This window comes from Seriola lalandi, unplaced genomic scaffold (assembly GCF_002814215.2).
Source record: "Seriola lalandi dorsalis isolate HSWRI2012SDOR001 ecotype SW California unplaced genomic scaffold, Sedor1 jcf7180002054946, whole genome shotgun sequence".
In the NCBI taxonomy this organism is placed as follows: domain Eukaryota; kingdom Metazoa; phylum Chordata; class Actinopteri; order Carangiformes; family Carangidae; genus Seriola; species Seriola lalandi.
In genome coordinates, this window is record NW_019525497.1 from 1165913 (window position 1) to 1189225 (window position 23313).

At 43.2% G+C, this 23313-nt stretch overlaps 1 protein-coding gene across 3 annotated transcripts in view; it reads left to right on the plus strand.

Annotated features, from left to right (window-relative positions):
- sema6a (sema domain, transmembrane domain (TM), and cytoplasmic domain, (semaphorin) 6A) overlaps positions 1 to 23313 on the plus strand; it is a 105240-nt gene that overhangs the window by 1034 nt on the left and 80893 nt on the right. For 2 of the 3 annotated variants that reach the window (XM_023394251.2, XM_023394252.2), the window contains exon 1: positions 2225 to 2635. The exons of the other annotated variant lie outside the window; for it this stretch is intronic. The gene's annotated coding sequence lies outside the window, so the exon portion shown is untranslated. Of the gene's footprint in view, positions 1 to 2224; positions 2636 to 23313 lie in introns of those variants that run through there. 3 annotated transcript variants of the gene reach the window in all.

Sequence of the window (23313 nt, forward strand, 5' to 3'; positions counted from 1 at the left end):
GGGGGGTTGAGGTGTCAGAATCACAGGAAATTGCGCAACTGCGTGTTGTTACAGAGATTTTAATAGTACACACTGTCTAGAGGAAGGTGGGCATAGTTTCTTTAGTATCTTTTCAGGCCGTAGGAGATTAATGGAAGCCATTGAAATCAGCAGAAGAAAGGTGATGTTTTAGATCATGTTCCAGGGATAGGAGAGGAGACAGGCAGTTATAAGATCTGCTGCAGTCTAGTCAGGAGATGAAAAAAGCCTGAGCATGGAGCTGAGCTGAGTCCCTGAAGAAATGCTGGTGTGTGCCTGCTGTCTGTCCCTGTCCAGGATGTGGCAGTTGCTCTGCTTCTCCTCCACACGGAGAGTCCTATTGTGCCTGGCACAACTTTAGCAAGATAAAGCGGGATAAGCTCTGACACAAGCATATTTCCAGAGTTCAAACTAACTGGTGTGTATCTTGACATTATTGAGCTTGAATTATACCCTGCCCGCCTCCCACACTTCGCAACACTTGCACTACAAAGTGTGTTAGAGAGTGAGAGAGAGCCAGTGAGACAGAGAGAGAAAGAGATTAAAGAATGTAAAGATGGAGTTAGAATGTGTGAAATAAGGGCTGCATGTAGTTTGTTTTGGTTAGAGGCTTCCAGCATTTGCATGACTATTGATGTTAGTACACCAAGATGCTTTTCTCATCTGATTTTGTATCTACTATGCATAATGGTTCACCTGCATGTGTCAACAACACACAGTTAACACACAGAATTGTAATGAACTCTGACAAGACCACTGTACATCATACTGTAATGATGAGATGTATGATATACAAATGCACTCTAAGCAGTTAATTGCCATGAAAATGTATGTTTCTACATATTTTTTAACCACATTCTAACTCCAGTCTCTTTATAATGAGATATTTTTAAACAAACAGGATGCATATCTGCTTTAGTGAATGATAGAAAAACAGCAGAGCTATTATGTTTTCTCCCTCCTGTGCACGGCCCTGTGTGATGGTTGAGTTGCATGACGGTAAATGAGTTTTGTTTTTGAAGCAAATTAAATGATAACAGATGAGGAAAGGGTTGGCAGGCACGGGTGCATTACTTCACATTAAAGAACAGTGGTATAGTGTTTGGCATCGAGCCTGTGGAGGCAGCATTGTACCGAGCTGTTACAGTAACAAGACAGCAATAGTGTCTGACAGGCTACTACTACAGGAGCACAATTACACACACACACACACACACCACACACACACTCACACTACTGCTTTCACAGGTGGTCTGTTATTATATAATGACAGGCCCAAAGCCTCACACACATTAGCTCTGTCCTTCTGGAGTTTATACTGTATATCTATATACGATCTAGATGTCTACACAGGTGTTCGTGCGCTGTGATATAATGTGTGTTTGTATTTCAGAGCATGTGCAAGTAGTTAAGTTTGTGTTTTGTGGCAGGTTTGCAGTTTTTAATCTGACAAATTAGTTTGGCTTGATGTGTGTGTGTGTGTGTGTGTGTGTGTGTGTGTGTGTGTGTGTGTGTGTGTGTGAGAGAGATAGATAGATTGTAGTCTCAATGTACCGTAAATTTCAGCAACAACTTTTTGAACTTTGCCATTGTTCTCAGACTTCACCTGATGGCCCCTCTGATTAGATCGAAGGCCAAATAAAGTGACAGACCATTTGTAAAAACGCAGTGATTGTAAAAAAACAAAAAAACAAAAACTCGTTTCTGTGTGCGTACTCGCGTGCCAGCCTGGGACCAGGAGGGACCACCAGGGAAGGAAGGGCGGTGCTGAGACGAGAGACAGGCTTAGAGCCATGTCTTATCACATTCGCATGGGCTGTGCGCAAAAAACAAAAGCGCAGAAAGTGGGGTGATGCGGGTGGAATGAAGCAGGACCTTCATCTTTATTGTGTCTTCAAAATTACCAGTGACAGTTTGCATGACACAGAGCCAGCGGAGCAGCCTGCATGGCTACAAAACGCCAATTAATCTCATTTGAATTTCTAACTAACCTCTTCATATTTTTAATTTTTTTTTTTCCTCCTCCTTTGTCAAAACTATTAATAGCGCTCAGGCTTTCTCCCTTTCCAACGCGCATTCTTATGAAATGTCGCTGCGTAAAAATAGAAATACAGTTGTCCATAACTGGCACCCATTGACACAATAGCTCCCCGTTCCAGAGACGTAGCTCCTCCCTACAGTATGTATGTGTGAGAGAGAGAGTGTGTGTGTAGCGGGTGGGTGACAGCTGGGCTCGCTGCGCTCCGCTCCAGTCTGGTAAGAAGCTTCATCTCCAAATAGGATGACCGTCGGCTTTTGTGGAAAGGACTGCGTTCAGCTCCGTAGCTAGTGCTGGGACACCCGGTTGGTTCCGTCCGTTCAGCTCACCCGAGGGGAGTTTAAAAGCCAAAACGTCGCTCTTTTTTCTCTCTAGTGTGGATTTCCGATGGATATTCCGATTTGAAGAGGTGTGATTTGAGCGCGGCATGTAACAAAAAGAAGCGCTAGAGAAAAGTAGCGCTCGTATTGTTATTCTGAAACGAGCACCGTCTGAACTGCTTTGAGAGCCATATCTCATGGATTACTAAAGGACAGAGCTGTATAACCACTCCGAAGCATATCCATTCATGAGCTGAAGGTAAGATTTCTTTGTTTATTTCAAACTTTAGGTGCGCTCACAGCCTGTAACCAGTCTTCTTCCAGCCCCGGAGGCTTGTTTTCTGTTACAGCCAGGCTGCCGGGCGACAAGTGCACACGCTTCACAGGGTTACTTTATCAACTTAGGGCAAATTTGCGTTTTTACAGAGCATATTTTGAAGTTCCAAAAAACAGAAAGTGCCTGTTTTTCAATCCAAATTAGAAATGCGATGCTTCCTACAAGATGTATGCCTTCTAGCGATATAAACAGACCACAATTTCGTGCGTAATCCCTCTTATGCTGTTTACCCATATAGATTAAAGAAGTGTCAGTCTCAGAGGACCTATTGCAGACCACACTGAGCCGAGACACAAGGAAAACAATGTCAGTATCATTCCGTGTAGCAGGTACACGGAGGCTACGGCAAATAGGAAATATGCTCGTGGGAACTTGCAGGACTCGAACCGACTGTTGTCCTCCGGCTAACGGTGCTTTTTTTTTTTTTCTTTTTCAATCTCGCTGACTCCCCGAAGATGTTACACAGCTACAGCCACAAAACTATCAGATGTAGATCTGAAATAAAAATGAAAAATTACAGGAGTTATAGGAGCCTACTAACATATGCATTCCTGATTTGTTATGAAAACGCATAAACAGTAAAGTGCTTGCTCCATTATTGCAGAGCATGATGGGATTTTCATTTGCCATTGATTTCCACGATTGAAGATTCAGAATGAGAGCAGAAATTTACATGTAGACTAATGATGCAGCCTGTGTTTACAATCTTTCTCTATCCATTTTAATCCTTTCTATAAAACTCCTGAATTAAAGAGACTTGATGTGAATTAATTACCAGTGATTTTACATGCAGAATTTTTTTTTTATTGTTAAGTGAAACCTTTCCTCTTTTTGTCACACACACACACACACACCACACACTGGCTATAGGGTGTGATCAGGGATTTCAAGCTACCAGGAGGCGGAGTGGTCACTGTTACTCTGGTCTAAAGGATCAATCGCATGTTTGTAATTCTGACTAGGAGATGAAATTGCACCGGTCTCAGAAGTGGATTTGCCATTAAATGAAGTGCTGCTGCTTTAACAAGCTGGGAGAGGAGATAGAGGCCTCACAAACCACATCCAGCAGCCTGACTGCCAACACCCAGTCACTCCCAGTGTTTTCCCTCTCCTCTCCTCTCCCAGTATGGAAGACCACCCCCCCACACACACCCACCGCCACCCACCACTCCCCACCTCCCCTCCCCACCTCGCCCCCAGAGGCACTGGGAAAAGCTGGAAAAAGGATTTGGGCAACTCTAAATGTAGGTTATAGATTAGGAAGTGTGCAAGGGTGATGAGAGAAAGGGGTGAATATAAGGAGTAGTGAATGGCCACAGCAAAAAAAAAGAAAAAAGTGCCTCCTGCCAGCTGATTTTCAGCAGCAGCACATGGTGTTGTGGAAACACGATTCTGATATCAACCTTATATTAAAAAAAAAAAAAAAAAGAAGAAAGAAAAACAAAGAAATGTTTTGTGCCCGCTCGGAGTGGAAAGGGTGTTGTATTTCATCTGTTCTTCCTGAAATCGCTGGAAATATTTGGTAGTCCTGTTTGTTGCCTGTTTACTTTTTTCATCTGTTACCTTATGTTTTTTTTTGTTTTTTTTTTTGTTTTTTTTGCAGTCAGTATACATATTGTGCTGGGGATTACACATAGATCTTGAATGCGCAATAGCAGAATGTTTTAACATTTTACCACTGCTCCTCCTCCAACATTAGCCTCAAGGCATTCAAATGTCCTGGAGGCATTTTTTTGAGATGTTGCACGGGCTGTAAATCCCACCATACTGTTTCATGAAGACTACAACACCACAAACCAGAGAGCTAATCCCGTCATTAACACTTTATACATGTGGACATGCTGTGGTGCTGATACATGAATTACAGCATGATTTACCTTTGTGACAGCAGCCTGCCTGTGCTCTTCCTGGAGAGGCAGAATAGAGCAGAGCGACCTTAGTTGTTGCTTGTATTTGGAGCAATTCTCCGTGGAGAGTTTGATCCGCCGATCCCTTCACAATAGCAATGGGGATGGCATTGTGTGTGACTGATGTGAATTTGTCACACTGTGTGTGTGTGTGTGTGTGTGTGTGTGTGTGTGTGTGTCTGTGTGTGTGTGTGTGTGAGTGTGTGAGGCAGAGAGAGAGAGAGAGCGCGATGGAGAGAGAGTTAGTATTTACCTTTGACAGTTAAGACACATGCAGATGCAGCTTGAGTGTAGTAGGTCTGAATAATTGATAAATGGCTTTGCTCCCCTTCAAATGAATTGGCCTTCTATTATAAACAATGAGACCGGTCAGCTGCTGTTAACCACTGGTCCTCATTCAGTCAGTGTCAATACCTAGTGTTCAATAGTGTGTGTGTATTTATGCATATTTTATAACAGCCATGCTTTATTGATGCGCGTCCTTGGTGTGTGGGCTGGTGCTTTATTTTTATTTTTTTTCAATTAGTGTGAGAAAGCATCAAACCCCTCTCACTCATCTGCAGCCTGATTTATTGATGCTTAACCCATTTTCCAGATTTCACATCCTTCTAAATCACTGCTGCTTCAATTACAGCGCCTTAACGCTAAATCTAGCTCCACTAGTGGATCGCTAAAAAAGTATAATCATGAGCTTGCATATGTGTTTTAGCTCATTTTGCTTTTAGAAATACAGGCCAGCATAATCAAAGGCGCTTGTATTTCAATGGAGCCGTCCATCACAGATGTTACATGGCACATTTGCTGATTTTTAGCTGCACTCAAGTGGGCTGTTCAGATTTAGTGAGAGTCTGCTGTGATTCAGAAGGTGAAAAAAGAAACAGGAAGATATTGTTACCTGCTATAAAAAATTACACAACTCCTCCTCTGCGTAAACATTTTTCCACGGCACCTTCTGCTGCTCCGTTGCTCTCAATTTTTTGGTTATGATTTCCTTGACCCTCTGAAGCTGAACTCATTATTTGATAAATACCTTTCATTTTATCTAAGAAAACCTACTGGATGATATTATACAGGATGAAAGGAGGTGGCAGCTGTGCCTAAATGTCCATGTGTCTCCTTTGTTTATATATTTGATTTTCCAAAGAACCAGCAGTTTATTTGCTCACTGCCCCTCATCCTTTCTAGTTAAGTTGGAACATATCACCCACTGTTTGTAGGCGATGATAAATGATATTCGATGTACTATAGGGATCTAATATATCTCACCGTGCAGTATGGTTCAGTGTGCTCTAGTCACAGCATGGCTCATTGAAAATGTAATCACTTCGCTAATCACTTGCTTCAGCGTGTTGGTCCGTGTTCTCTCTCTCACACACGCATGGACGCATAGTGTTCCACTTTCCAAGTTTAACTGTGTTGTTCTAACTGGCTGCTTTCTCCCACTTACCCTTAACCCTTCCGGCTTCTTATAAATAACTCTACAGTGCATCCACCGAATTAACCGTCCATGTGTTAAACATTTTTCATACTCGTTACATTAGCATAATTGATTGAGCGTGTTTTATGTGCCAAGAAAGCCAGAGGCATGAAGGGACCAAGCAAAAGGCTTATTTTGGGCTGGGCGCAATTGGCAGAACTGGCTGAGTGTCTGTTGGTGTGTTGGCTCTTGGTCCTTGGCAAAGCTTTGTTGTTGGAAATTAAGTGAATTAGAAAGTGATAGCCAGCCCATCTAAGAGAAGAGTGTCGAGGAGCCAAACTTTGTCACTTGCGTGCCAATCGAAAGCACATCGACGGAAACATTTAACATCGGCTTATAACATCAGCTTTCTCCTCATGGAAATTTTGTATTTTAAATACTTAGTACATGCGGCATTAACATGTGGTAATACCTTTGTCACAGCTGACTTTGGTTGCCTGTCATTACTCAAATGGAAAGGAAATGCATTTGCAGGGATAATCCAAAAGCAGCGGGGCTTTGTGTGATTGCCTGGGAGATGGATGAATGACTGGCCTTGAAAAGAGCCAAGTCTTGTACTACAGATCAGATGATGTAAATTGTGGTTCGCAGCATAAAAATACGATGTCCTAGTTCCCGTCCTGCTGTTGTGCTTTTACAGGTGAGAGCAGCCAGCTGTGAGTCACGGAGACGGCCACAATCTGTTAAGACTCATTAGGGCCGCATCCGCTGCTGTGGCTTGTGGTTATTTCTGTGGTTAGGTTGCTTGTCGGCGGCCAACAAGTAGGTGTGTGTTATGTGGATGTTAAGCATCAGGAGAACTCTGCCGCCTCTTCGTTTGCTCCTTCAGCCCTAACTCTGCCTATAACTCACTGTGCCTATGTGTCTCTTTGAGCTGTGTAAGTCAGACCCTTTCCCATTTTCTGTGCGTGTAGTACCACAAAGCGCTGAGGGTGGTTAATGTGTGTGTGTTGTTTGGGGGTGGTGGTGGTGGAGTGCTAGTGTGTGTACTCAGTGTGTATGCTTGTGACATTGCGTGCATGTGTGCGTGGTGTTGTTGGAGTGCATCTGTCCCTCCTCCCCAGGCCCCAGCGATTGGCACTGCATCTCTCATCTATTAATCATAGAGAGCGCTTTCTCTCTCATTCCGTTGCCATAGTTTCAGGACCTGAGACAGTGTTGGGGCGCCTGGCTGCCTAGAGAGAGGAGAAGTGAGAGGAAGAGGAGGAGGAGGAGGAGAGAGGAGGGAAGGAAAGGAAAGGACAGAGGTGTGACTGTGGAGGAAAGGAGGAAACGATATAAACAGTGTAGCGAGGGGAAGGCGGAACAATTGAAACCGAGCAGAGGAGGAAAGAGGGGAAGTGATTGAAAGAGCAATGGCAGGCTAACGCACCGAGCAGGTCCTCACACCATGGATGAGTGTGCTTCAAGAACCAAAATGGATTCCATTTTTATCTCAGCAGTGAACCCTCTACCTCCTTCTGTGCATGAATCTTTTCAGTCTCTCACACACGCACATACAGACACACACATTTTTATATATATGTGTGTGTGTGTATATATATATATATATATATATTACACACACACATAAAAACTGCTCTCTCCATCCTAAAGGGAGCAAAAGAATATTTTCACAGTAGGCATCATCTTGTGAATAGCATGCTCTTGGAGCTGGTGCATCTCCAGTGTGTTACAGTACATTGAGCGGCTGTTATTTCACCTTGCTTTACAATGGAAAAGCCTTCCACTGAGCTGAGATGGAAGATGGGCCAGGGCCTCCTGTTTCATGCTCAGTTGGATGTTTTGATGGTAAATCATGCTGAATTCATGTGTTATTCAATGATGGATTACTACGGAAATCGACCGCTATGGAAATTTCCAAGGCAGGGAATACCTCTTGCTATCAAGCTTTGTCTCTTTGTCTCTGTCTCTTTGTATTTATCTGTCTGCCCTTCTCCCTTTCTTCCTTTTCCTGTCCTGTTTTCTTTCTCTCTACCTCTATATTTTCCTTCCCCTGTACGGAGGGAATACCAAACATGCGCCGTTACTTTGAGAGAAGCAGTTCTTGTTTTGGCTGTAGGCTTTGTACCTCCCATATGACCTCATAATCTCATTTGGGTCTTTTAATGGCTAACCATGCACTAATGTGGTGGTTGTATTATCGCCTTGTCTCATCATATCATACCCCACTTGTGAGAATTTCCAATGGGAGCTTTTTTGAAGAGTAGGCAACCGGCAGCACTGTAATCATGGGATTCTCAGCGCACTCAACCACTTTTCACTCAAATGTGTGTACACAAAACTCACACACAAAAGACACGTGCGCGTGCGCACACAAACACACACACACACACATACACATTCACATACCGGGTTGTTTTTTAATGTAAGTAAGAGGGAAGAGGAATAAAGAAAGCTTGTCATTGTTACAGTGGTGCACACAGTGACTGCCAATGGGCATGAACCCAAGAATACCTGATTGTAGAGTACACTGTGTAATTCTCCCATAGCCATGTATGGACTTTCTGCAGGGGGATGACCATTAAGGGACAGAGGGACAAAGGAGGAAGTGAGAGGGTGCGTTTGCTGTTTGTGCTGATGGCACCGAGGTGCTTTTGTGCTTTGAAGTGATGGGATTGCAGGTGACATCATAGCGGTCGCATTCTCAGGTGCAGCAGGTGAATTAATCCAGGTGGGGGATGGGGTAAAGGTGTGTGTGGGTCTGTGGGTCTGCGCAAATCCTTTGTTTTAGTGCTCTTGAGTATCTGTGGAAGCAGGCATGCATGGCCGTGTGTGTGTGTGGACATGCGTGTGGGTGTGTGTATGTGTGTGTGCATCAGTCATCAAAGCAGAGGAAAAGGCAGTGTGTAAGGTGATCTGTATGCTCATGGCAAAGCAGCAGTCATACTCTCCCAGAGGCAATAAGCCTCGCTGAATGTGGAACAAGCGGCTTCTTCTTCCAAAGCCCCACTGCTGGTTTCCATGCGCGTGCCAAACGAGCCTAGACAGATTTTGTTTATTATCCACATTTCTGGATTTCCTCCACAGCAACATTTCTGTTTAAATGATCTGTCAGCAGGTATATAGTTTCACATAACCTAATATCGCTTTCTAATCCCGTGATACAAACATTTATCAGCTGACCCTAAACCTGGCAGGACAACCTCAGCTCAAACAGGCATCGACTGATATCCTAGACAGCAGGTAATTTGTAACAACCATCCCGAGCTCATCTGTGCCACTGATTATGATGATAGATTGCTGCTATTGGCCCTGGGTGAATATTAATTATTTCCAGGTGACTGGTAAATCTTTACAATGACCTGTAGTTATTCTTACACATAAACATGAAATGTGATAAGGAAAGACTTTGACATTCAACCATATGAAAGCAATCTAAACAATTTAGATGAAGTTGTGGATAATAGTCACTAATATCGGAAACCTCACAGAAGCAATATTATTTTAGTCTATATTCACAGTCTTTCGCACAGCAAATAGAAAAATGCAGGCTACATGTGTTTCCTCAGAGTTTGCCTCAAACCTTGTTAAGAAATCAGGCTTCTCTGGTCACAGTTGCTGGCAGACTACAAGTGATTCCCCTGAGGGTCCTCTATTTCAGAATCCAATCAGGCAGAACTCGGAACAATATTACCTCTGTGTGTGTGTGTACATTTATTACGTAGCTAATGAACAAATTGTAGCCATGTGGCATGGTCTGGTGGCGGGGCTGGTCAAAAAAAAGAAACACACACACACACACACACACACACACACACACAGGCTCACACACACTCTCCAGTCCCCAGCCACCGTCTTCCCCCTTTTCACCACGATACACACACATGTACACACACACACGCCCAACCACAAGGCCCCCAGTGTTCTTGGCCTGTCTGCCCATCAGCTCATGCAGAGCGCTGGGCTGGGAGTACTTATCATCACTCTGCTGAGTGGAGGCCTCACAAAGGCCCACTCACATCACACACACACACATACACACACACACACACACACTCGCACACAATTCAGTCAGTACAGGGAGACTGCTCAGTATAGCCAGGGCTGCTGGACTGATTAAATGTTAGTGTGACAGCAGCCTGAGCTGTCACTGGGAGGAAGAAAGTCTGATAGGCAAATAGAGACTAGCAGGTAGACAGTTAGAAAGACAACCATATCTCCTATGAGATATATTTAAATTAATTTGCCTTGCCAAATACCTCATGGAAGAAATGTAACTGCTGCCTGAATGATATTTACCGAGAATGTTTTTATAAACCAGGAAAGATAATATCCTTACTCTGCTCAGAGGCCACAGGAAGGAGGTCAAGGTGAATGGTTGGACTTACAAAGCCGGAGACTCCAAACTGAGGGATCATGTTCTGTATCTCCTGTGTTGTTAGGTCTAGGCCACTAAAACCAAAGTTTCACTAGTTTTATAAAAACTAAATTGTGGTTTTGGTTTACTGAAAAAGTAAAGCTACTCCTTTAATCATGCTGCTAACATTTTGCATCGCATCAGACAGTTTGCAAATATCATTATGTTTCTTACAAAACATATTAATTAATGCAAATGAGCTGTAAATGAATAAAATTTTTAGGAGGCAGGAGCAAACATTTAGGGAAAGAGACAGGCCGGAAAATGACTAACAGACAGACAGTCTCCGATTCCAAATGAATTCTCGTGAAAAGAAATAATATTTCACCTCGCACCCATTCATGCCCCTTTAATCTGGACAAAAGATGCTCTGTATGTGGGCAGGTAATCAGGCAAGCAGGTTGATAGGCTGGAAGACAGACAAGCTGTGAGGCAGGAAAAGAGAAGTTGTGCCTTGCATAATAATGTATTCATTCATTCCCTTCTCTGATAATGTTCACAGCATGCTTGGCTCGATTCATTCATCACAGTCTACTGGGGGCCTTTTTTTTTTTTTTTACGTTATTTGTTAAAAAGCCTCTTTGCGTTTTTAAACCTGTTAAGGTTTTGATTTGTGTGCTGACTTGATTATCCAGGAGGTGATTGCTTCTGCTTTGCTTTGTGGATGTGTGTGAGGTTATGTGCATGCGTTTGAACCAGTGTCTTGTTTGTCTATGTATGCACTCTTGCATAAATTGGAGTGTGTAGAGAATGAGAAATATGCAATGAGGCCTATTTTGGTCTCTGAGTAGTTTGGTTTGATTGGCCATTGCAGAAGCTGCATACTGAAACGCTGTGTCTTTTGATCTTCTCCTATCCTCGAATAATCTGGGACTGTCTCATCTGCTTCACTGATAAATTCTTTGTATTTGTTTCTTGTGGGATCTGTTTAATTTCATCCAAATAGCCAACAAATCCTCTGTTTATTGATTGTGGTATTATACAGCAGTTGAACCCTTGATTATTTAATTGGGTTTGGAGTCTGAGTGAGGAGGGATGGCTATGTGCCCAGCTCCTCAGAAGAGGGTTGATGAGTCAAAACTGGTCAGACTCCATCACACAGAATTATTCCTGTTTTTGGAAGAGGTTATTAGAACTGCGTTGTGTTCTCACAATATTAAATCCTGTTTGCCTTAAGGCTTTTAAGCTGCTGCTCTCAGCTGTTTGACAGGTAGGAAAAACAGAAGACAGCCAATTCATTAGTCACCCCCTCTTTAGTTTCTCTCCTCTTCCCTTTCTTTCTGTGTTTGTGTCAGAGTACATGTGAGCTAACACTGGGTGCTTCTATGTAGTAATGCTAGCTAGTCTAGTAATGCTAGCCTGGTAACTAGATAGGAACACAGGATGGCAAGTGAGACTATCTAGGTCCACTATCTGTTAATCATTTACATGGTGAGGCTGGATCTTTTTACAACTTTGAACAACTCATTTTCTTTCCTTCAGTGATATTTTGTCTTTTGTTTTGGATTCATATCCCTATCAGGAGACTTTATCACTCTGACCCAGGTGTTTTTAAACCTATATTTTAGGGGTAACTACATTGGGAATTTTTGGAACATTCTTCTTTTATTACGTTCTCAATGACTCAGTTATTAGAGAGAGTATTGCTACTATTCTTTGAGTGTTTTCAACACATGGCTCCACTACCTGGTCTCCATCTTTTACACTGCAAAGTTACAGTATGTTACATCACCACACATGACAACAAAGAAATCAGACAGCAAGAAAAGGAGGTGGGATGAGTCTTTGGTGTTTCAGCTCTGACCTAGATAAGATTGGGGGGTTTTGGAGTGTTGAGCTGATCCTGCGGTGTAGGCCTATTGTTGTCATTCAGTCTGTACCTGACTTTGATCTTCATCCTTTCCTTGTGTTGTGGCGGATTTGTGTCCCTGTTCAGTCCTGTGAGGTGCAGTCATCCAGGGCCAGCTGAATTCCCTCTAGCTGACTGGTTGATTGTTGCAGACTCTATCTAGAACAAACAGGTTTTCATGTAGCCAGCCGATAAGATGGGACATGGTGGTGTGTTCACACTGGCGCCGCAGCAGCAGTCATTTGTATCACACATTAACAGGTGAAGGACTTAGTGTGTTTGTCTGTGTGTGCTTTTGTGTTAGTCAAGCTGTCTGACGCTGCGTGACCTAGACTTCAGTAAATGAACAGTCACAGATAGCATAGACGACTCGAACAAAGATATTTGATGTCATTACAACACTCTGGTCAGCAATAATTGGATCATTTCTGTAGCCTACTACACTTACAGGTCTACGCACTTCTTACACACACCCGCATGCCCTCACATGCACTGAAGCATTCACAAACAAACATAAACACGTAAATTCAATAAAGAAAGCCCTAGCCTAGAGCCAATAAACCTGTGACAGCTGAGCAATTAAAGGTTTGAAAGGTTTGAAATACGTCAGGTTCAAAGTACATCCTATTGTAGAACTGCTGAAGGACTTGGCACATAACAGCTGTTATCCAGTACATATTGACCATAACTTTGTACGACATATGTGGTGCAGTTCGGCTCAAGAAAGAATGAGAGACGCTTTTGTAAGAATAGTAGGGAAGTCACTTTAGCACCATGTACAAGCATGGTATTTAAATTTCACAGAGGCAACTCATAATTCTCCACTTTTTAATATTAGAATACTTCATATTTTATTCTGGACCGTGAGATATGCTGATTATGGAGAGAGAAACCACTTCGGGGGCTGTTTTCAGCTGTTTTCATTTCTACTTTACACCAGCGTCTAAGTCTTGTTTAGAGTGATTGTCTGTAAGAAGCAGCCTACAAGGCCTCAATTACCTGGGGAGGCTGTATTTCTTACCTCCACCACTTGCATAATAAGGCGTGACTGTCTATTTGAGTGCGCTCATTGCCTGTCCCACCCTGGAGGCAGTCAGATAGTTATTCCTTCATCACGGTGATTTCCATGCTTGTAACACTGGACTAATTACTATAGTAAATACTGCCTGGGCTGTGACTACAGCATCAACTGAATGGAAAGGATGAGCACAGGGGAGATGCATTTAATTAATTGATTGTTATTTGGAATCCTTTGCGATTGATAGGAGTCGGTCTGACATAACAGAGGGAGAGTGGCGCTATTTTTATCCAAAGCACCTGACCAGATAGCAACTGAGTGGATTTTTAGTATGGGTGAATCAGTCTGGAACCGGTTAACATGCTGTTAGAGTGGGCAAACCTTAGATAGGTACAAGGATGCAGTGACAGCGCTTCAGTCAATTTAGGATAAAATCTCCCGTTCTGTTCTATGTGTCCTGAGTGATTTCTCATCCACTTTTCATCCTTAATTCCTTGTGCCACTATATTGAGATTAAATAAAGATTGTGGTTGGGGGAGATATCGATTTTAGTGGCTAGAACGTTAGCCGATTCTCAAGAGCTTTTTATAGCCATTAGCAATGGTTATTCATTCCCGGGATGCATTGTATTACGTCTAAGGAGGGCGTAGGAGCGGATGGTGAGATTGTAATCAATGGAGGCATTAAGAACTTTTTTCCCCGTGTGGCTTCCCTCTGCTCCTGAATGACCACTGCCTTCCCCTTTTAGACAAAACCTCTCCCTGTCATGAGTTCAGCTCATGGTTCAAATGTGCTTAAATGTCGTCTCATCATATGATGTGGTCATAAGGGTGCAACAAAACCATAGTGGGAAGGTTAGTCATAGGAACAGCTTGCTGACTACAGTAGGCCTGCCATATGTCTCAAGTAAACAGAGCTAAAAGGAGATATTATTCACAGTGGGGTGTAATGAGGAGCCGAATGCAGAGAAAAGGGGGAGGACACAACAAGTGAAGAGGCTTTGGTTACCCTTTTAACTGATAACTATCTCTCAAATGGACAGAAAGAGGAGCGCACCTGTATTGCAGCCATTTGTATAAGAGGACAAATAGTGTATTTTATTACTTGGCGGATGATGGAACTTTATCCACCTCTGAGGGCTTTTATGGTGGAGTTTGATGAACAAATATGTGCGAGAGATAACAAGCTTTAGACAAGCTTTTATGGCACTGCGGTGGTTATAGCTGGAAATTCTGGATGCGCATACAAAAGTGCACACACCTTCATGCATATGCTACACACACTCCGGTATGCAAGTATGCGCACACAAGCAAACATATATCATAGATATAGCCTCTCAATGTCACCCATACATCCACAGCTTCTCAGAAAACACACATTGCCTGAGGGTGAAGACATGCTATGCTATGGGCTGGGTTTCTTATGCATCCCTCTCTGGTATCTACTATCAGGGTTTTGGGCTGGGTTCTGTGTATCAAGTGTCCGTAGGTTGGACATGTGCAGGGAGTCGGATGACTTTGTGGTCAGATGAAGATCTGATCCGTGAGAAGCCTGATTCTGTGACTCAGGTTTTCTTTGTTTTGTTGGTGTCAGATGCCTGCAATTAAATGATGAGAGAGAGGTCGGCTGGGTTTGTATGGACCAGAACTGAAACAACTAATCGATTTATCAATGAGGCGATCAACAGGAAATTAAGCAGCAACTATTTTTGGTAATCGATGAATCATCCCAGTCATGTATTTAAGCAAAAAATCTAAGCAAGCAAAGATTTGCTGGTTCCAGCTTCTCAGTTTGGACGGTGTGATGCTGCTCTGAATCCCTGAACTGACTCTCTTTTGCTCTGATAAAACAAAATATTTGAATACATCATCTAAGGTCCTGGAAAATTATAGTGGACATTTTTCACTAATTGCTGACATTTTATAGACAAAATGATGGATTCATTAATTAATGACACAATCTTCACCTTAATCCCTAATGAAATTATTATTTGCAGCCATGTTATGGACACATTGCCATTAATGTAATGTACAGGTGCAAATATACTGTGAGATTATGGAAATTGGTCAACTGTCAGAATTACCTATCCAGTAAATCATTTACTTCAATCATTTACTTAGAACTTTAACTTTAATTTACTAACTTTACTTATTTACTTAGATTTTTCACATATTTACTGAATTAGCCACAAACATATATATATATATAATCATGTCTAGATATAAAATAACATACTCAGTGAGAGGTTTTTAACAATTTTGTCCTTGACTGGTGCGACTGTTGTATCTAAAATTGTATCAATCTAATGGCTCGGTCACAGAGACACGAATAAACCTCACACATTAAACATAAACAGCAGATTTCTCTGGCTTGATGGTTTTTGGCACCAACATTCCCCACAACTTAACTGGGAGCACTGCAACAAGGTATGTTACAATATTGCTGCATAATATAAAATGCTGTCACACCATCTGTTCTTTCCAAGTTCTTTCAGTCACAATATGTTCCTTAATTTCAACATCAAAGTGTGGCCAAACTAAGAACACACAATCTTGTTTTCGAACAGCAATGACTAGTACAGGTTCTGGCAACATGGTGAATACAGCATTTCTCTCTCATTGTGATGTGATGAAAGGATATGTCACATTTAGCGTGGGTAGTAGCTCTGATTGCAGGGCGTACGCTGTGTTTCCTGTATTGAAACGCACTATAGGTCTGATTTTTCATGTTCAAACAAAGAAGAACATGATTCCATTGAGCGTCGTCGAGTGGTCAATCGAACCTATCTGATTGTGTTTCTGCCCACCCACCCTGCAGGCCAGAGGATGTAAGCCATCGTGGTCTATCACAAAGAGCCATTCAACTAGACTTCCTCCCCAAAACAGATCAAATGTATAGATAAGACAAACAAACTCGTGTTGGGTGCCTCAACAAATCATATGATACCCCCCCCCCCCCCCCCCCCCCCAATCTCTGTTTCTGTTAACATGGCTGTTTGACTGAATGTATAGCAGATCTGTTCTCTCAGCCTTGAAGGTATAGAGATACGGAGAAAAAGTATCAGTTTGCGATAAAAGCTAATTTACCTGCCTGCAGGGTGTGAATTTCCAGATTTGTCACCACAGGAGATATTACTGACATTTACAGTTAGCCCTTGAGCACATACAGATATTGGCCGTTACAAGGCAGGGAAGTTTAGCTACATCTCTGGTAATAAGTAATTCATTCTGTGCTGTATTTGAATAGATGTTTCCTACAATTTCTGCTGTTCTGATTAACTATTTTTCTGTTGTTGTCTTGGTCTGTCTCTCCAGTTACGGCATGGGAGCTCATGCTAATTACCCAGTTCTTATTCTATTTATTTTTGTACAAACTTCTTGTCGGAAGCACATCAGTTCCTGTGCACAAGAAATAGTTCAATGTCCAATGGGTCCTCAGAAAAGCAAACGGAAAAGCTTTCATGAATAGATGAATTGGATGAAACTGCTGTAGTAGCAAAGCAAGCGTTTATTTCCATGAAAATGTCTGAAACCAATTTAAAATAGAAAAAAAGAGCGAGAAGTACCCGCTCTCTTCCCTCTTAACGATTTCAGCTGTTGACATACTGTGAGATTTGGAGTTTTTCCTTGAAGAGGAGGTGGATGAGGAGGAGAGAAGAGAAATGGATCTTCCTTTGGTGGAGGTTGGCCTCTCAAGTGCACAGTATGGTGCTCTTGTAGTTGAAAGTGTGTGTATGTTTTTGTGTGAACATGTGTGCGAGTGTGTGTACATCAAAGTTTGTGTTTCATGCGTTTTCTCTGTGCTTATGCCCTCCCCGCTGCGAGCTTTTGTGTACTTAGGTGTGCGTGAGCGAGCGTCTTCGCTGCTCTGTCGACCCCCTACGAAGTAGATATTGCAGCGCTGGGAAAGCAGAGGCAGTTGGACCAGGCCAGAGCAGCAGAGGTAAAAAAAGGGCAGACAACCTGCACACAGGCCCTTCTTTATACCTCATTAATAACACAGTTCCACGAAGGACAGCCTGAGGCCAGAGAAGGTCTGTCAAGGTAGTTCATTGTGCGGTAGGAAGTGAGTTGTTCATATGGTAATAGCTGCTGGAGCAGGTTCCTTCAAAGCCCGTTTGTTTTAGTGAAAGTTGTAGTCACTCATTGAAGGGGGACTGGATGGAATGTGACAGGGTGCTCTGCTGTTTAGTTACTGTAGCTTAATTGACCCTGAGAAAAGCGAGCAAAGGTGGGGGAAGGAGGGGGAGGAGGAGGGCGGGAGGAGGGTGAGTGCAGAAAGAAGTCGAGGAAAAGGAAGAGGGGGGAGCGAGTGAAACAGACAGAGCAGTGGGGACGGGGAGGGTGGGCAGAACAAAAAAAAACAGAAAGGAGAAAGTTATAGAGAAGGAGAGAAAAGAGAGGATGCTTCATTATGTCAGAAGCTGCTCACCACTGGAAGCTGCTTATCTGTTTAGTCGACAGGAAAAGTCTTATTGGTGAATGCACTGCACGAAGAGATGGATTCCTCTGAAGTCTCTTCTACTAATGAGCCAACTTGTCCAGAATCATCATCTTTCTAATTATTTGCTTCATTTTTATTTACTGTTCCATTTATGGTTTTTCTATTTATTGCATGCTGATCTGCTGTTTTATTTTCTGGGTCAGGGAAAAGCTGAGTCTTGTCTTTTCTCATTAAGCTACATTAAGACTATAGTCAGAAAGATGTTGCAGCTCTGTGGGGAAGCATATTGGGAGGTTTCTGCAAAATAAGGTTTTCTTTACCTACATGGATTTCTGTACAGTGGAGTGGAGTAGGTTTAATGTTTCCCATGAGCTCACAAACAGCAGACAATGAATACAGAAAATACAGTGATGCATTAATGCAAAAGATATACAGGTACTCAACACCCCTGTAACTCCTGTCACCAAAAACCATTTAGAGAAAGCAACGGGAGGGAGAAGCCAGAAAGCAAACCATTTTTGGTGGAAACCTTGCCATGTCAATGTACAACTAGAGAGGAACAGGGAACAAATTAGCAATGTGTTGGTATTTGTACTGCAAAAAAAAAAAGATGGATGTGTAGGTGCCTCCTGATGATACTCTGTCACAAAAGTCAGTAGCCGATTGAAGTAATTACCTCATACACCTGTTAGAGCCATCCCCTACAGACGGTGGTGATCCTAGAATGAAGCCCATTGAAGAGACCCACCCCTCCACACACGGCAGACGTTACAACGCCTCACGTGCAGATTATTGATAAACGCTACAATTGACAGATGTTCACTAATGCCTCACAAGCAAGGGGGGTTTTGGAGCAACATCAGTGCACTGTATCATGTGTTTATGGGAGGTTTAAGGGCATTTATAGTTGTTATTGCAAAATGTGTCTTTATGAGGGGTGGACGTGGGCCCCTTTTTCCCTTGGGGGCGCCAAGCATTTGCCTGGTTCGCCTCTACTGATGGTGCGCCTCTGTCTAAGGACGAAGTAACGAGCGAAGTAAATTAAACTTCCTCTACAGAGGGTGCTGATAACTTGAGTGGTGACTGCATGACTTCAGTGCTGCTCATGTTTCAGGAACCTGGCTTATATATTTACTTCAGTTAAACAAATTTGACTCTTCAACCTAATAATCGAACTCAGTTGAAGACAGCTTTTGTGAGTATTGAGTCATTACAGATTTTGTCTGTTAATAGTGTACCTACTGAGATTATTTAAGATTAATCTTATCTGAATGTTTGCTCAGGCTGGGTGGCGACAGGATTTGTCCTCTCACAAGAGGAGGCTTCGATAATACTATATTTGTCTTAGCTTACATATTCAATGTCAAGCTGTTTCTTTTTTAAACAACACAATGTGTTAAGTGGACAGAGATATTCTTTGTGTGTGTGTGTGTGTGTGTGTGTGTGTGTGTGTGTGTGTGTGCGTGTGCGTGCGTGTGCGTGTGTGTACAGGAGTTGGTGGGTGGGTGCTTGACTGTCTGACATTCCCCTGAAGCCATTACTAGGTAGGTCTAAGCTGACAGATGTGATGGATGTTGACACAGGCGCACCACACAGACACACACACACACACAGAGACTTATTGTGAGTGTGCTCCGTCGCCACCTTACACCCTGATCTTTTACTCAAACGTTCACGTAAACACTGTTTCAAAATCAAAAAAACAAAACAAAAAAAAAAACAGCAAAGCCACAGACAGAGACAGAGCGACTCAGATAGTCGCCCCTGTCCCGTTTTTTCTATCTCCTCAGTACGAAATCCCTCTTCTGTCTCTGCTCTACCCAGAGGCCATGAGCTAATCAAAAATGTAGAGACCTCTGCAGACCTTGGTCAGCCTCCCCATTATTTGGGTTAAAGCTGAGCTGCAATCAGTGAAGCTATTTTAAGGCGCCGGCTGCTGCTTGCCCTGTACTTCCTATATCTCTCAGTGGGAACATGGAGTCATTGATCTATTGCCTAGCAGCTCTACTGCACCCCCCTTCCTCTCAGTTAGAACCCACAAAGCATATCTACCCTGCAGCTTTCACCTTCAGATGGCATACCAGTGATACTGCGAGGAAATGAAATATCAATGTGAAAGAGGACCAGCTGAAAATGCTTTAAGTGACACCATCAGCCATCACATCACAGCACCCACAATCTCTTGAAAATAGTTCCTTCTTCGGTTTTGGTACACAGAGGCTATGAAATGTAGTTCATAAATTATAAACCCTGAGATCCTTGCTCCGTGCAGTGTTTGGGAATAAAAAAGTATTCATCAGGTATGTGAACTGAAACAAAGATAAAATGCTGCCCAACTCTCCAGCAAAGCATTAAATAGCCTGTCTGAGCACTAGTGCGGATGATGACGATGAACAAAAACACCCGTGTGCCTCTCTCTGTGTGAGAGTATATTTTTCTTTTTCTATTTTTTATTTTTTTGTTGTTTCTGTGTTGGGGGCAGCTTGCCTATTTTTTTTTGTAATGTAATGACTTTTGAAGTGGATCATTTAGCTGAAGAGTGACTGTGCACCTCTCCTGTTTTGGATAAACCTCTACAGTGCTGGGGATTTGAATCTGTGCCTGTGGAAAATACACAGTGAAATTACTGATTACTTTATAAATTCCAGGAAGGATCTGGCTAAACGATTATTTAGAAATGTCACAATATTGTTTGCTTGACAGTGAGTTATTTCATATATTTTTGAATAGTTATTTTGCCAGGTATGAGGCCATTGTGCAAACCTCATCTGCTCCGGCTTGTCAAGACTCAGCTCAGCGACATTGGACAGGAGGGTGCGTGGCAAGTGAAAGAATTGCTAGAGCAAACTCCACAAATATCACACATTCATCTTCCTGTCTCTGTGTCTGAACTCAGTTCCTCTCTGTTTCTGTTTCTCTTCTCCGGTTTTATGTTGTCTGATCTCTCTGCCGATGGTCAGTCTAGAAGAGGTGAGAGGAGAAAGCGGCCTGTTTAATCCTGGAGTTTGTGTGCGTGTGTATTAGTGTGTGTTAGTGTGTTTAGTGAGGGTAAGTACCAAAGTGTTTGCGCGCAGCTTGCACGCCTAATCTCTCATATAAAAAGTCAATAGAATATAACTGTTTTTCAAAGAGACAAGGAGACTTAAGGGATGTTTGAATGTTGGAATAGTTGAAAGGCGTAGGCTCCGTAATACAGATGAAATCCTCTTGAGTCTGAGTCGAGATGTAATGACTCATGAAAGCATTTACCCAAAAACTGCAGGCAGAGAGAAATTTGCCTTTTCTGGAAATTCTATAAATGAATATCATCGGGTGGCTTTCAAAAACCCTTTACAAAAAACCCTCTTCTGCCCTAAAAGCTAATGCAGCACCAATAAGCAGTCGGGGAGGGGCTCCCCGAAGTGATAATGCATCTATTGAGACATCTCGTCACTGTGACATGTGTGTTGGTTCAGCAGCGATTGGGGTTGCTCATTCAAAAGTTCCCCCTGTGCCTACTCAATCACCACTTTAGTTTACATAGCCTGTCCCACCGTCTGAGGTTCCTGCCGCAGACTCTCCTGCTATGTCTTTGTTTGTTTTGGTAATGGATTCCAAGTTGCTATTGTTGCTTATGTCACTTGGTGATTGATGGGAAAAAATCACCTTCTCTTAACCCCCTTTACCCTCCCAAAGCCATCCTTGTATGTGTTCCAGGATGAACACACAGCGAGAAGAACAAGTTTCATCCTATTCTCCTGACAAAGTGACTCACTGGCATCCGGATGCTTGCTTTTTTGGACCAGCGGGCCGTGCCTTTAAATCAAGAAGGAGACCTTTCTGAAAACAAGGTTGAATCTGTGTGGCTATGACAGTGTAGCCTCCAAAGGGAAGGCTGAGATTATATGCGTGGACGGTTTGGGGGTCCCTCTATTCATCGGCCATGTCACCCCATGGGGGAGGACTAATTGGTGGCCCCAAAGAGCCCCCTGTTTTGTCCCCGCTCCTCACAAAGGCATCGGGGTGCGGTCGCGTAGAGGATGGGGGTGGAGGGAGGCAGCAGTGCGGATGGAGAGAAGAGCAGGTTTCCCATAGAATACTTGGCTGGGATGAACAGGAGGGGGGCCTCGCCACTAGGTTGCAAGGGGACACGACACACTCATTCACTCACTCACTCACTCATTCACACACACACATGAACGCACACACACATGTACACACTCTCAGTGGGGGATTCTGGTGCCAGTTGCTGGCCTCCTCTTCTACAAATGATCCAAGGCTGACCCACATAGTCAGCCATGTGTGAGGCTTCCCTTTATCCTGCAGCCCAGTTGAAACACTGAGTTATGGGTGTTCTCTGGTGCACCCTGCCTTCTCGGCTGGGACTGCACTGGGGCCCCATGTGGGCCGACATTGTTCACCCCGACCCAAGGACAATGAAGCTGTTGGCTGGGCCGAGAGAGAGGGACAGGGGGGAAAGATGGGTGGAAGAGAGGAAGAAAAGAAAGAGACAGACAGAGAGGAATAGATTGAGATGGACAGAGAGAATAATGAGAAAGGAAGGGAATGGATGAGAGGTATGGATAGAGAGATAGAAAGTGTTGGGGGTAAAAGAGACAAAGAGAGATTGCATCTTTGGTTACAGAGGGGGGAGAGATAAGGAACTGAGATGACACAGGTGAGGGAAGGGTGAAAGATAGGAATGAGAGATAGAAAGAGAGAGGCAGTAAGACAGATGGTTGCGACGGACAGTGAGCAAAGGACTCAGGTCAGTATGAGAGAGTATTGATTGCAGTGTGTGCTGGGTGTCTTCAGCTGTCGTAGCTGGATCCAGAGCGAGGTCGTTAGTGTCTGCGAAGCATGGAGCCATGGACATTAGTGGCTCTTTAACAAACTCTGTATTGATTGGGACTTAGAGGAAGACTTACATGTATACCAAGGGATAATGTCCTGTATGTAATTAGCACCATTGCTCTGATAGCGGAGTCAGTGACATTGCACAGAACATGAGGGCTGCAAGAAGGAGAAAACCATCAGTTACAATAGGATTTCAGTTTTTTAAGTAAAAGCTTAATTTCATAATTTCTCTCCTGTTTTTTTATGAGCCTTTTAGCCTCTTTGCCCTCACTGGTATTCGATCTAGATTCAGGCATTTTATTTGGTTAAAAGCAGCTGATGAAGCTAACACTAATATTTTATCCTAAAGGCATAAAGAATGAGAGCTGTGACAGTGTCATGGATCATTTACCTCGTTCCAATTCTCACGTCGCTTCCACCGTTTCTCCCTCTCCATTTGACCATGATTAGCGGCTGGCCTGGCTCTCAGAGACAGCAATATAATTGACAAACGACTTTACCTAATCAAGTGATTGCGGTGATGATAACAGAGAGAGAGTGTCGCCTCAGGTGCGGCGTAGCAGGTCAAGCGCAGACGCAGTTAAAAAGAGTGTATTTTCAGGTGCAGATGTTGCAGGAATTGCTGTTTAAACCTGATAGAATAGGGTAAGAGCCATCTATGTGTTCTCACACGTATACGTGCACACTTGCCATCACAGACACACATATCC